At 36.9% G+C, this 13,782-nt stretch overlaps 1 protein-coding gene across 3 annotated transcripts in view; it reads left to right on the forward strand.

The window, feature by feature from the left end:
- Positions 1-13,782, forward strand: part of LOC134627414 (cadherin-22-like) — a 158,960-nt gene that overhangs the window by 4,065 nt on the left and 141,113 nt on the right. Inside the window, exon 1 of one of the 3 annotated variants that reach the window (XM_063473465.1) lies at positions 2,005-2,326. The exons of the other annotated variants lie outside the window; for them this stretch is intronic. The gene's annotated coding sequence lies outside the window, so the exon portion shown is untranslated. Of the gene's footprint in view, positions 1-2,004; positions 2,327-13,782 lie in introns of those variants that run through there. 3 annotated transcript variants of the gene reach the window in all.

Genomic DNA, 13,782 nt, shown 5'->3' on the forward strand with positions numbered 1-13,782 from the left:
AGTTGGATGAGAAGATTGATACTGCTTCCATATGTATGTACTCTAAATATAAATCTACAGCCACTGGGCCATATACTTAGCTTAGTATAGTTTGGATTAGCGTAAAGAGTGGACGCATCGGAACGCAGCAAGCCAGGATTAGCAAAAACAAAAGGGACTCAAAATCATTACTAGTCAGTAATAAGTTATGTCCCCATTTTTTAAACTGTAAACATGTTAAAATGATATGTTTTTGTGAGGCTAAAATAACTGCTTTTTCTATCAAAAAGCTAAATGCCTGCTGCCTCATGTTTAGCTAACAGCCATAAGAATGATTTAGTATTCCAGTCTAACTCATTTGCAAATAATGTTTATTTTCCTTGCCGTGATTGTCTAATTCTAAGTTTTAATTATTATTTGATCATCTGTTTTTATTTAAACAGATGCTAATTTTGTGCTCCAAAAACAGTATAAACATGCACGTGGAAGTCATGCCCCTATTGTTACTGATAAATTCTGCTAGTTTTGCACAGTTAGACAGACCAAACATTAGCATGTAAACACGAACAAATGCCGGGCAGTTTTTATGGTCATCTGTTGTATCAGATGGATACTTTTATTGTTTTATATTTGAAAATAAGTTAAAAGGCATTGCTATTAATTTTTATAATGTTTTAACCTAAATGTGTATCTCTGTGTGTGTGTATACATATATCTATATCTATATAATTATCTATATATCTTTGTAAGTAAAATAAGTAAGGGTAAAAATCACACCTGAGCAATGCATGTGACTAGTTTCTCCATACAGGGGGCATCTTAAAGCTGTCATCACCAACAAAGGCCTTTGAGCAAAGAACTAAATAAATGTCAGTAAGCGTGTTCAGTGTTTTTTCCCTGTCTCATTTCTCATTAGTACACATAACATAATTTATAGACATCTATGGTTTGTTTTCTTTGCACGTGCAGTTTGGATGGTTGGTGAGAATTTCATGTCAAGCATCTTTAGAAATATATTTACTTTGAAAATTGGTGACATGATGCAAGAAAAAATATATATATAAGAATTATATACAAGAATTATACAAGCAATGTTCTTCACTGATAAGTTTTGGATGAGAAGCAGGTTATATCCTGGACAAGTCACCAGTCTATCGCAGGGCAAGTATTCATGCTCACAGCCAATTTAGAATCACCAGTTGACCTAACAAGCTTATCTTTGAACTGTGGGACAGAGCCAGAGTACCCAGAGACAACCCACACAGGCACAGGGAGAGCATGCAAATGCCACACAGAATGGCCTTGGCTGGCTGGCAAGTTCGAGCTCGGTGATAGTACAAACCACTGCATCATTTTGCCAACAAGTACAGGAAATACAAGACTCACAATACTGTAATCCCCAAACTTACTTAAAAAGAGAGAGAGTACTAAGAAGAGGAGCAAATGGATACTAACAATATTCAATATCTGATAAAATTGATATAGGTAAAGTCTAAAAACATTTGGAAATACAAAGGCAATTTTCATAGATAACAACATTTTTTATGTTTTCTACTATTGGTACTATTGCTACTACTACTACTAGTGGTGGAAGAATAGATTATGTTATATATGTTTGGAGTTTTATAAAATTTACTTTTTGTGTGCTTCAGAAAAAAAACAGCTTCTATGCACTACTGCTGGCAAATGGGTGGATTCTTATATAGCGCTTTTCTGTTGTAATTGAGCACTCAATACAACATGCCTCATTCATACGAGCACCTTTTTATCTAAAATTCATTCCAATGGACACATCAGAGAGCAATTTGAGGTTGAGCATCTTGCCTAAGGATATTTTGGCACGCAGACTGGAACAGACAGGGATTGAACCACCAACTTTCCAATTAACAAATGACCTACTCTATCCTCTGAGCTACAGTCACCCCTTTTGAAAATATCCATAGTGATAGGTTATGCTCAATGCAATAATGAGCATATTGCACTTGACACACAGTACACTCGTGATAGTTGAAGAAACGTTTCACACAGTCAGTTCTTCCACTGTGCTTTTGTTTGTTCCTCTGTTTTTTCTACCTAAATGTGTATGATTTCCTAGAGCCAGGATTTCATCTCTGGTGATGGGATCCAGACTTACTCAATCTGTGTTCATAGCTGGTCTGCCTGGTCTGTGTTTGTGCCTCTTGCACTGGAGTAGGAAGAACAACTGCTTTGTAAACAGGCAGTTCTTCACCTGGATGTCACGGTTCACAAAGACTCTTCCTCTGAGTCTGGCATAACCCCATTGGCAGAGCTTACAGTGGTGTATTTCTGAATCAGTGTCGACTTTGGAAGGATGAAGGCTGCCAAGGTAGGGAGAGTCATCCGCATTTTGTGGCTGAAATGCTTGATATCTTTTGAGATACATAACTTCAGTGAATCACATGCAAACATCCACACGCGAGCATGCACAAATATAAGGTGTTTTTTTTCATATGTTAGAGATTAAAATGAACAAAGGATTAGAGGTGATGCGAAGAGGAGCAAGTTATTATCGTATTGGTTTGTTTGCTCTTCTCATAACCCGGTGTGAGAAAAGCACTGGGGTCATTTTAATAAGTAAACAGTCTACTCTCAATCATAGCTTATTTTATGCTCTGTTCAGCATGTAAAACTAATGCCAGTAAACACAAATTTGATTCCGTTTAACAGGGAAATCTGTGCTTTTTTGTGTACTTCTTGTCCGTAGTTCCAATTATCTACTGTCAGTATAAAGTGACATTTTTGGAAGACTGTAGATGCTCATTGATTAGTGTCCCTGAAATTAGATCTATGATAAGCTGTCACTTTTAAAGGCTTACAGATTGAGTCGGGTACAGCCATTAACAAGAAGGACCTCTTACTTACATGGCTTCCACAATAGACCATGTAATGCATCATTATTAAGATACACATGCGATAATTGGTCGACTTGGCTGAATAAGTTAAAAGCAGAACAATTCTTAGAAACTAAAGATGTGTATCAGTTTGTTCCCCTTTGTGACTAAGAATCAGTTTATTAATGTTATGTGATGACTAATAGGCAGAATTAAGTGTTTCTTTGTGTGAATGTTTGAATGACTCTTATTCAGTCATTAGCTTGCTGCCTTTGAACAAGAAGGAGTTTTATCCAGTTGCCAAGTTTACCTGTCATAGTTCAAATGTATGCATGTTAGTTTAATATGAGACTACAGATTGTCCCTAGATGTGATTGTGAGTACAAATGAGTGTGTGTCCATGTCAGTTCATTTGTGAACTGGCAGCCTGTCAAGGGTATTTTCCTGCCTTCTGTGCCGTCTATGCTGGGACAGACTCCAGCACCTTCTGACCCTGAGTAGGAATAAGCGGATAAGACAATGGATGAATGAGCAAACATCAATGCTGAATTTGTATATTTGTCGAAATTACCCTCCAAAGCTTTTCATTTACTGTCTGGTAATGCAGCCTAGCAACAGACAGTTGGCTTCAGTGAGTGGCTAATACAGGCTTTGGGTAGTTCTCTTTGTCTTTGCCTTTCTCACACTCTTACTTCGTTCTCATTCTCATTTCTTTCTGGCAGGACTGCAAACTTGTGACTGATGAATGGTTCTGGCACACTGTTGTTTGTTATCACATAGAGCTAAATGCACAACCCTAATATTTTCTTTTCTTTGTTTTTATAAATGTAATTATTTATCCCGGTAAACTTTCAATTGAGATAAAAAAAATCTTTTTTCAAGTGTGACCTGGCAGCAGAGATTACTTTTGTTGCATCATTTTTTTAAACAGGTCTAAAGATTAGTTGGTGAACTCCTTGGCAATCTCCAGTTGGAAAAATTTGTTTTTTGGAGGTTGCTAGCTGTCACTAAGTGAAGTCAAAAAGTGTGTGCCGCACCAAATCCCGCTTGGTTTGCACAGACAAGGCTGACTTGTCTGCAAACGCTTCCTAACCACTGAGTTGTAGGGAAACTTGAAAAAGTGTGCTGCAAACTGAAAAAGGAGACTATTTGCATTCAAAATAAAAGTTGTCCCTTTGGAAAGACAGCACATTTTAAAAGGCAAAACTTTAATTTGAAGGTGAATGGTCTCTGTCTCGGCTTTGCATTGAATTCTTCACAGTTTCATTACTGCTTAGCCAGTACTTGACAAGCTGGTGGCTTCCATGCAAACTACAAACTGGGGGAACCTGCTAGCAGCTAAAGCAATCATAAGGTTTTCATTGCAAAAGTATATAACTCTTTGTGGTCCATTCCACCTAGTGACAGTCAGCAACCTCTCATAAATATTTGCCAGCAAATGATTTCACAGCAACCTCCAGAAACCAATAACAACCAGTTGGGGAATACTCATTTTTCCCTAGCGACCAGTGATTGCCAAATGGCGCTATCTGGTCTTCCTTACTAATTGACATAATGGAAAACATGTACTAATAATAAATGTATATGCAAAACATCACAATCATAGTATGGGAGAAAATCCAATATTAATAATTGGAAATATGATAGAGCAGTTCAGTTGCGTGGTAATTTCATTTTTAAGATTTAATTTTTAAGAATTTTTTTTATCATGAGAACTGAAAGTAACACAGTTTTGGGTGCTTGGATATGTCTAAACCAGGGGTCGGCAACCCTAGGCACGCGTGCCACAGTTGGCACGCGAAGGGTTAACTGATGGCACGACCATAGCTGGACTGGCCATCGGGCATACCGGGCACTTGCTCGGTGGCCCGATGATTTTTTTTTTTTTTTGTAATGGTATAAACAATGAAAGGTAGTGGATTGGCCAGATGCTGGTCGGTGTGTAAAAATAACTCAGTTGTTTGGTGGTGGCTATGGCGGAGCTTCCACAGATTCAGTAACATTAACAAGTGGTGGAGGCCAGCAGGTGGATGAGGGAAGGGGAGGCAGGAGGAGGAGAGACCCGAGGCGGCCGCCGGTCCGAGTGTCAGGTGACCTGAACTTCAGGTAAGAAGTTATGAACTGCAGTCTATCTGGGTCAGATATAAACCAAGTTTAGGTGTAGTTTATTTTCGTTGTGCTGACTTTTTACAGTCAGTTACAATAACTCGTACTGCGTACTAGCTAGCATGATGGCTATACAGCTGGGTCGGTGCTATGATGTTACTGATGTTGAACTTTATTTTATTCATAAGGTTAGTTAGTAGAGTTGCCAACCGTCCCGTAAAAAGACGGAATCGTCTTGTATTCAGAGAAAATATTACGCATTTCGTGTTGAGCTGAGAAGGGACGCAGTTTGTCCCGGACTTCAGCTAGAATGAAAAAGACACAAAGGTGGATTTATTCTGTCGTTAAGCTGCACAGCTGCCTCTTCTTCTCTCATTCTCTCCCCCTCTCTCTCCTGTTTATGAAACTGATCAATGATCAGCTGATCGGCTTTTCTCTCTAGTTTGTTTATCTCCCGCCAGAAAGAGGAAACCGCTGGATGTCGCGTTAAACAACAGCAGCACGTTTAAGCTTGATCAGCTGTTGTTATAATTTATTTAATATTAATTTTTAGTATCAGCTGATGTTTGCTGGAGCCACAGCTGCTGGTCATGATATCAGTTTGGTTATCTGGTGAGAGGGAAACATGAAGATGAAACCAGGAGATGTCCTTACTGAATCATCAGAGCTGAAAAGGTGATGGAGAAACAGGTTTACCTTTTAGGTGACATGAATGAGTTGAAGGGAAGTTATGAACTGTTTCTGAGAGACAAATAACACCAGGATCCTTTTCTACATAGCTGACAGCTGGTAACTGTGCAGGGGTGGATCTAGCAAAGTTTTGCCAGGGGGCCAGGTAGGGCATTAACAGCGAAAGGGGGGCACAAAGAAATACTTTCTTATTCTCATTTAAAATGTCTGGCTGTTATTAAATAATTATCTGAAGCTTACAACCAAAGTTTTTATCTGATGTAAAATGTATAGAAATCATGCGTATACCAACAAGACAGTGTACATCAATGCCACAACAGCGTTTGTTTTCATTCAAAGGCTTAATACCTGGTGGGCTGGTCTCTAGTCAAAATGCCCGGGCTGATTTTTTGTCCCAGCCCAGCCCTGGGCACGACACGCAGTGAATTAATCTGAGAAGGTGCATCAAAAAATAAATGGCCGCGGTAGCGGTGCACATCGCAAATTGAGACTTTCAGGTGTATGGACCAATGTTTAATTTTCTGATCAAACCAGAAAGCTTTAATGAGCAGCTAGAATTGTGTTGCATTAACTGGCTGAGTTAATGCCAGTTAATGCAACATCGAAGCAGCTGGAATCCATAGCTGTGCGTGTTCATGGAGCTTGCATTTTCACCTGCTGGACGTCACTACCTGACAAGTTTAACTGTCTTCAGAACATTGCAGAAGCATTATTGACAGTATTTGGCTCTACATATCTGTGTGAGCAGGTTTTCTCTCACATGAGTGTCCTCAGGTAGCCGTCTGAATGCTGGACACTCGGAGACCTGTGTCTCTGAGTGGGAGACCAGAGATCACATTAACATGTGTATCCCTGTATTAACAAACATGCCATATTGGCTTAGTTTATTTTTCCTATCATTGTTGTGAGGAGACCATAAATAGCATTTGCATTTTCTGTTGTACAGTTCATTTGCTGTTATGGAGTTCTTGTTATGGATAAAAAGTGTCTTTTTTTTGTTTCAAAATAGCTGATAACTATTCGCTGATAGCTGCCAACATCTGCAAACAAATATAATTCTATAAAGTGGTTCTATATATTGTGTAACTGTTCATATAGAGCGTTATTAAATTTATTGCTAATGCAATCATATGGCACACTGACTTCTGAGGAAATTTCAGATGGCACTCTTCATCAGAAAGGTTGCCTAACCCTGGTCTAAACAAATAATCCTACTACATAATAAACAGTTCTATCAGATTAGTGATGATTATTTTATTTCTTTTAATTTATTCTTTGTTTAGCAATTTAGTAAAGCCCAAATATGCAATAATAATGATAATAATAATAATAATGTGTATGAAAACAATTAGTGTTTTTAGTATTTCTGGATTTATGTATCTAGGCTCCATTGTCATATAGGTATTTGCTGTCACATGAAAGACCAAACAAAACTACAGAATCTCTATGAGCTTTGCAAACAGGGAAAGAGCTCAGAATGCAGAAAAAAACAATAAATTGTGCACTATTATAATCGATAAGGGTTACTCTGTATCTGGACTGACAGAGAATACTAGGTGTGTGGTAAGTGGCAGTTTTAAGAAATGTGTTTGCAGCCAGCATGGATATCACTTCCTCCGGGCAAAGTAATAACTCTTAATACAGCCCTTTTAGGGACTCCTTGGGAGTGGAACTAAGTTGTTTTCCAGTGTGACACTGTTGGCACTTCATAGAGGTATAATGGAAAAGACATCCTTAAATAATTGCAGTTAAAGTGATACTGAGCTGTTGGAATGAATTTCAGGCTTGATAAAATGATCCCTTTATAAAATATTACATGATCAAAATTACAACTTTGATGATGCAATGGTGTTTTTCTCTGTAGTAAAGGGGTTATTAAATATTCAGGTATGACTGTATAGTTTGATCATATAACAATACTTTTCATCTTACTGTCACATAAAAGTACTCACAAACAAACACAAAAAGGATACACATTTTTAAGTTTTCATGTGTTTGCTGAATTATGCATTGATAACATATTCATGGGGATTGTTCTACATTATTACTAATGATATAAGCTTTTGCTGGGAAAAGCATGTTTACACACACGCAAAAGAAAAAGAATACATACAAATACATACACTCACACACCTGCATGCACACAAATATGTGTACAGTTATCATACAGCCTTCATGCTGAAAAGTTCAATAGTTTCTTCCCTTTTCTTGTTATTGAAAACTTTAGCATGCAGTGGCCAACCAGTTTCAGCAGTTTTTAATGTAGGTTCAAAGAAATACAGTTCAGAGAGAATTACTTGGAAGAATGTCTCCATGGCCATCGGTATACTATACTTGAGCTTTGTGATGGTACCAACATTATCGAGGTCAGTCTGCTTGAGTAATCACCCTGCATAGCAGATTTTGATCAGGTATTCATCAATTGAGCTGTCTGTGCTGGACAGCAAAGCCTTCAGCTCAACATGCCAGACAAATAGCTAATAGTGCTTGAGTTTAACTCATTCTTTCCTTTCAATAGGAAAGGCATAATCCCTGCAGCACCTCGTAATGTAACAAAATTCAATAATAACCCAGAGATATGCAACCAAGTGAGTATAAAAAAGCAGCATTGTTAGGAAGTCATGAAACGTTGACAAAATTCTCAAGGCTCCCTTGCAAGTAGACAAAAAGAAACGAAATATGAATAAAATTTCACTTATTCAGTAGTTTTATGTGCTCCAATTCTCTTCTGTGAAATCTAAATTGATGTTAGAAAAGTAAAGTAAAACATAGTTAGACTGAAATGTTAACAAACTCCCGTTAAATTTTCTGTTCAGGTAACTGCCGATTAGATATATGGAACAGTCTCAGTTTGGACTTTCCTTGTTTAAGACCAATGAGGTGAAATGCTCACTTCATATATTTAGAAATTCTGCCCACAACATCACACAAAACATTTCTCTTCTTGTTCCATATTTGTCTGTCTCTATTTTTTGTCTAATATAACGCATGCATACTATCATGAATACTTGTACACGATTACTCAGTCTTATCACTGGCATGTTTCATAATTCTTTTGGAGTTCTTCTATTTTTCCAACTGTTTACCCTCTACTGGAATTTTTAATTAAAATGATTTCTGCAGTTATAACCTGAGTGTTAAAAGAATTTGACTGTGTCAACCTGCCTAGTTTTTAATGTGGAGAATTGATATATTAAGAAACCTATGTGAGGACATGCTCCACCGTCTTCTCACAGTTCAAAGATATCCAGGTAAAGGCATCTGTTAATTTTCTTTAGCTGTAAATGTTCTTCATCTTCTAACCTGAGGCTTTCTCGGGAAGGCTCCAAGACCATAAACCTAGAAAGGCAAAGCCTCCTTAGAAAAAACATGGATGGATGGATGGAAAATATTGCTGTTTCTTTCTCTTGGTCCTTTTTTATCTCTTGCAACAACCTGCAACGTTTTCAAGATCCTCACCTCTGCAATGCCCAGACTATCATTTGTCTACTTAATGAACACTGAGGTGCCATGTTGAGTCATAGTGATGACATATTAGGGTTTTGTCCAATTTAAGGCCTGGTGCAAGAACATGGTCCATATTTTGATCTTCATTTTAACCATAGCAGGATTTCCAGTTCTTTTCAGCTTAGACACCTCAAAATGCCATAACAGGTAACCGTATTTGATGTAAAACATAATTAACCTATTCACAAAGTAATTCCTAAACCAAATTTCAATACCATCATTATGAAATTATTAAGCCTAAATATAACTCTCTTTAGTGTCTTAGTTAACCCATTTGCTGCAATTAGAAATTGGTGCCCAGTAATATTTATGAAAGAACATGAAGGGTATTTATTTTACTTCTCTCATAAATATGAAAATTATCTGCTTAAAAAAAAATGCACTTTATGTTAAGATTTTTAAAGACTTTTTCAAAAGCTCAAATTTTTGTAATGGAAATCTTATTTGAATTGAAACAAGAAAAATATTTTAATAGTATTTTTTTATTAGAGTACTCTCTTGTTAATTGGAAGATTCATAATAAACATTGAAACACTGTTGAATTGTACTTTATTTCACTGGACAGCCAGCCATTTGGTGACTGTTTACGGACACTGATAAAATATATTGCATGTGGAACTTATATATATATATCCAAAGAAAAGGGATTGATAAGAAATCTTTAAACAATATATTGTCATAATTATTATTAAAATGATCATTTTCATAACTGTATGTGTGACAATATTCATCCAAAGTTTAAATCAGATTGGCCTACCAAATAAGGACATATATACAGACATATATGTATGCTGCAATCATCATAGTAAAGATGATATTACTCCGTTCTTTAAGCCTCACACATTTTGCATGCCAAATACTGGCTATTGGTGTGCAACTCGGAATCTTAAGAGAGAATTTGTATTATTTATTAAATTAGAAACCATTTTATTTTATTTTATTATATGTAAAATCCTGTGAATGTCTTACCTACTTTACCAGTAGGTAAAAAGTAAATGTTTGAGATTACATTTAAGATGGAAAAAATGAAAACACCCCTGAATAATGCTTTTTTTTTGGTCTGGCCTTGTGTGGTTCTCACTATATCTGTGATCTCACCGTTAATGGTAGCTTTGAGACTTTTTTCAGTACGAAAGAAAGTAAAAATATACAAGTTCAATTAAGGACAGTTTAAAGGCACAAGACACATTTGAAAATACTGTATTCTTGACTTAAAAATAGTGATAGGGTAACATTGATGTCTATGTCAGTGTCAAGTTCATAGTCAGATAAACTGTATGCATAAATATATCAGTTCTCCCAATATTATAAGGTATATAAAAAAATTTGACATGAAGACAACAAACAGACAACGAATGGATCACAAATGATGCCTTACATGTATATGGCTTGACAGATCTGCAAATGTACAAAAAACACTAAATCTCTCACAACCCAGACAAAAAAGTTAGTAAGGCTACAAAGCAGATATGCCAGCACGGTTTGGAAAGTTCTCTCTCCAGTGAGCTTCCGCTCCTTTCACACCAAAGTGTTGACTAGCCTCTAAAACATGGATAAGTTGAGCTTTTAGATGGGGATTCATGGCAGTGCGATTTGAAATGGTATTAAACAGCCACCATGTCATTCTGAGCAGAGATGTACTCCTTTAGCGGAACAACACAGTTTCAGTAGTCTTCAGTACTCTATATACAGTAAATATTACTTCAGCTATATTTACATAAGGTGATTTAAAACATGACTTATCTACAAACCTCTGGTGTTAATATATATAAAGAGGTTATGCTATGGTGGTGGATATGCTGGATGGTGGGTGGCTAGAAATTTAAGAAGTGAGTGACACAATCTTATCACAGTAGTGCCTGCAACTACAGCTTTTAAATCTTTATTGCACAACAGCAGTGCAATCTGTTAATATGTGCACAACATGTATTTGTACTGCGAGTGCAAACTCAAATAAAAGTTTGCACAGAAATATTGGAATATTATGTTTATCTATGAATGCACAGCTGCATATACCTCTGAGAGCACTGTTTGACTGTACTTGCCTAATTCACTGAATATCCTCAAGAAATAATAGGCTTCAGTGGGTTATATGGTGTGATTTAATGTTTGATTGATTTTATATTTACACAGTGTTTAATTTACTATACTTACATTATCTGTCTTGGAGAATTTAAGATATGAATATGTCACATCTGCTTTTAATGGTGCACAGCTGCATGCCTGCATATCTGGGGCCATGCTGGGATTTATACTGATAATACATATCTCTGCAAGATTAAACTACTGTATGAGCATGTGGCTGCGTATTGTGTATGTATGCGTGCACACTAGAGTTACTACAATTCTGGGCCTGTGTCGTCTCCTTTTTGTTTCTGCAGTATAATGGGCTTTGAAAGATAATACCCAAGAGACATAACAATACTTTTGAGCTAGAGGATTGTGAAGCCGTCCCAGTTCGCAGCATGGCTTTGGCTCAAAGCTAAGCTATGATTGGGAAACCAGGGAAACCTGGATTTTCTGGCAAATCATATTAATCGCCACCATGGTCCTTTTTACTTCATGATCTCCTCTCTCTTCAATCACTTTGTCCAGTTTCTAAGCTACTTTCTTTGTTCCGTCTAATTTATTGCAACAGTTTGAATGTAAAAATAGGCTCATCCTCTGCAATATTTTTCTTTTGTTTCAACAGAAATTGCTGGCCTTGGCAGATTCAGTTGTGTAGTGGCGGTAACCAGTAACACAACAAGAGTTCTGACAACATAAACATAATTACAGAATTCCTGCAAGGTTAACAAAAGCATCTCATTTCAATGACATGTATTTCAACCTTCAAAGACCTTTTTTCAAACAAAAGCAAAAAACATCTAACCTCTAAACATCAAATTTTATGTTGCTATCATTTTACTTAAGTAATAAAATGGTAAATAAAAGTAACAAAATACCATTTGAATAAATGAAAAAAAGAGATGAAAAATAGCTCAAATATTGTTTATTTCTCTTATGAAACATCACAACATCTGAACAGGTGTGTTAGTAAACGTGTTAGTAAAAACTGGGGCCCAACGATTGAAGTTTTGGAAAATGTTAAACATCTAACATTTAGTGTTTGAACTGTTCAAGAATATTTAAAAATGTATGTATTTATGTAAATGTATTTATTCACCGGGGTACAGCTAGTTGAATTAGTCATTTAGGAAAATATGCTTGGCATACACTGAATGTATACCAATCAATTAAATTTTATTTGGCCAGATTCCATTATATTTAAATGCTTTACATTAAATTATTTTAAAAATTACATGGAAAATTTACATGTGATCAAATTTACTCTACTTTACATGAGTATTTTTTTCTGACAATTTTTAAACAAACATCTTTACTTTCTACTCCTTACATTTTCAAAACAACTTTTGGTTTGGTTTAACGGATTTGCTGGGCGTTACTATTTCAAGTCACTGCTCAAACCGAATTGAGCCTAAACAGTAACACATGAAAGGCAACCCTGTTTTTGTATTAATCACCGGGGAATGTTGCATAAAAAGAGATGACATGTGGCAAAGTCAAAGTAAATTTGACATTGACTATCCTGTTAGCTTGAACTGCTTAAATCACTCTCAGTCATATGTGATCAGTTTTTCACATTGTTGCCAACTTCTGAACAAAAAGGCTACACTTAGTAACTATTCATAGCCTAACCTTTTTTTTAAGAACTGTCTCTCCCAAAAGCACTTCACTCAGAAAGGAACAGCTCTGTTTCCCTCTGTACTATTCAACTAGCTGCAGCACTCAGACGATTCTGAGAAATAAAAGAGACATTCTGTTTCTGTCTGAGTGATTATTTTACTTATAACTGAATTTGTGTATATGAGTGGAGTTCATATGAATATATGCCAGAAGAACTCGCAGATGACAGATAAATGTTTTCTGTTGAATAATCACTCTTAAAGACCACCAAATCTCTGAATCCCCCAAAATATTTTTGTTTTATTTTAGTTTTTAGTTACAACAACATTGGGGACAGACTGCCTCAAACTCAAAGGGTTAACCTCTATATTATCATAGATTTTAAATCCTTAGCCCTCGGATATCTTTTGTTCCTAGCTGGCAGTCAGCAGGGGAGGTCATCCACAAAGCCAATACGTCAGTGTGGATGCGGTAGGGTTTCCATTTTGGTCAGTGATGCACTTCCAGGCCTTGCGATCTGTGGCCTTGACCTTTGCTTGCTTGAGGGTTAGATATTGTTGCTTAAGATCGTCCTCAATTTGCTTGATCCAAGTCTCCTTGGGCGTGTCACGCTTTCTCCAGTGGGCATGGCACTGCTACAGGTGCTGGTTGCTTATGCGGCAGACATGGTCAAACCATTGCAGTCGTTTCTTCTGGAACAGCTCTTCCATTGAGCGCTGCTGGTGACATTGACTACGTATCGCACTGTTGCTGAGACGGTCACGGTCCGAATCTGACACAAACAGCACATTTGGAAGAACTCAAGCTTGTTGAGGTCATGCTTGAGGATGACCCAGGTCTCGGCTCCATAGAGAAGAATGGGCAATACCAGTGTGCGGTACAGATGAGGGTGATGTTTGTCTTCTTCCAGATAAGCGTCACCGTTGGAGGGAGGTGAATGCCTCTGCTGCTACACCCCGCC

This window comes from Pelmatolapia mariae, linkage group LG5 (genome assembly GCF_036321145.2).
Source record: "Pelmatolapia mariae isolate MD_Pm_ZW linkage group LG5, Pm_UMD_F_2, whole genome shotgun sequence".
Classification (NCBI taxonomy): Eukaryota; Metazoa; Chordata; class Actinopteri; order Cichliformes; family Cichlidae; genus Pelmatolapia; species Pelmatolapia mariae.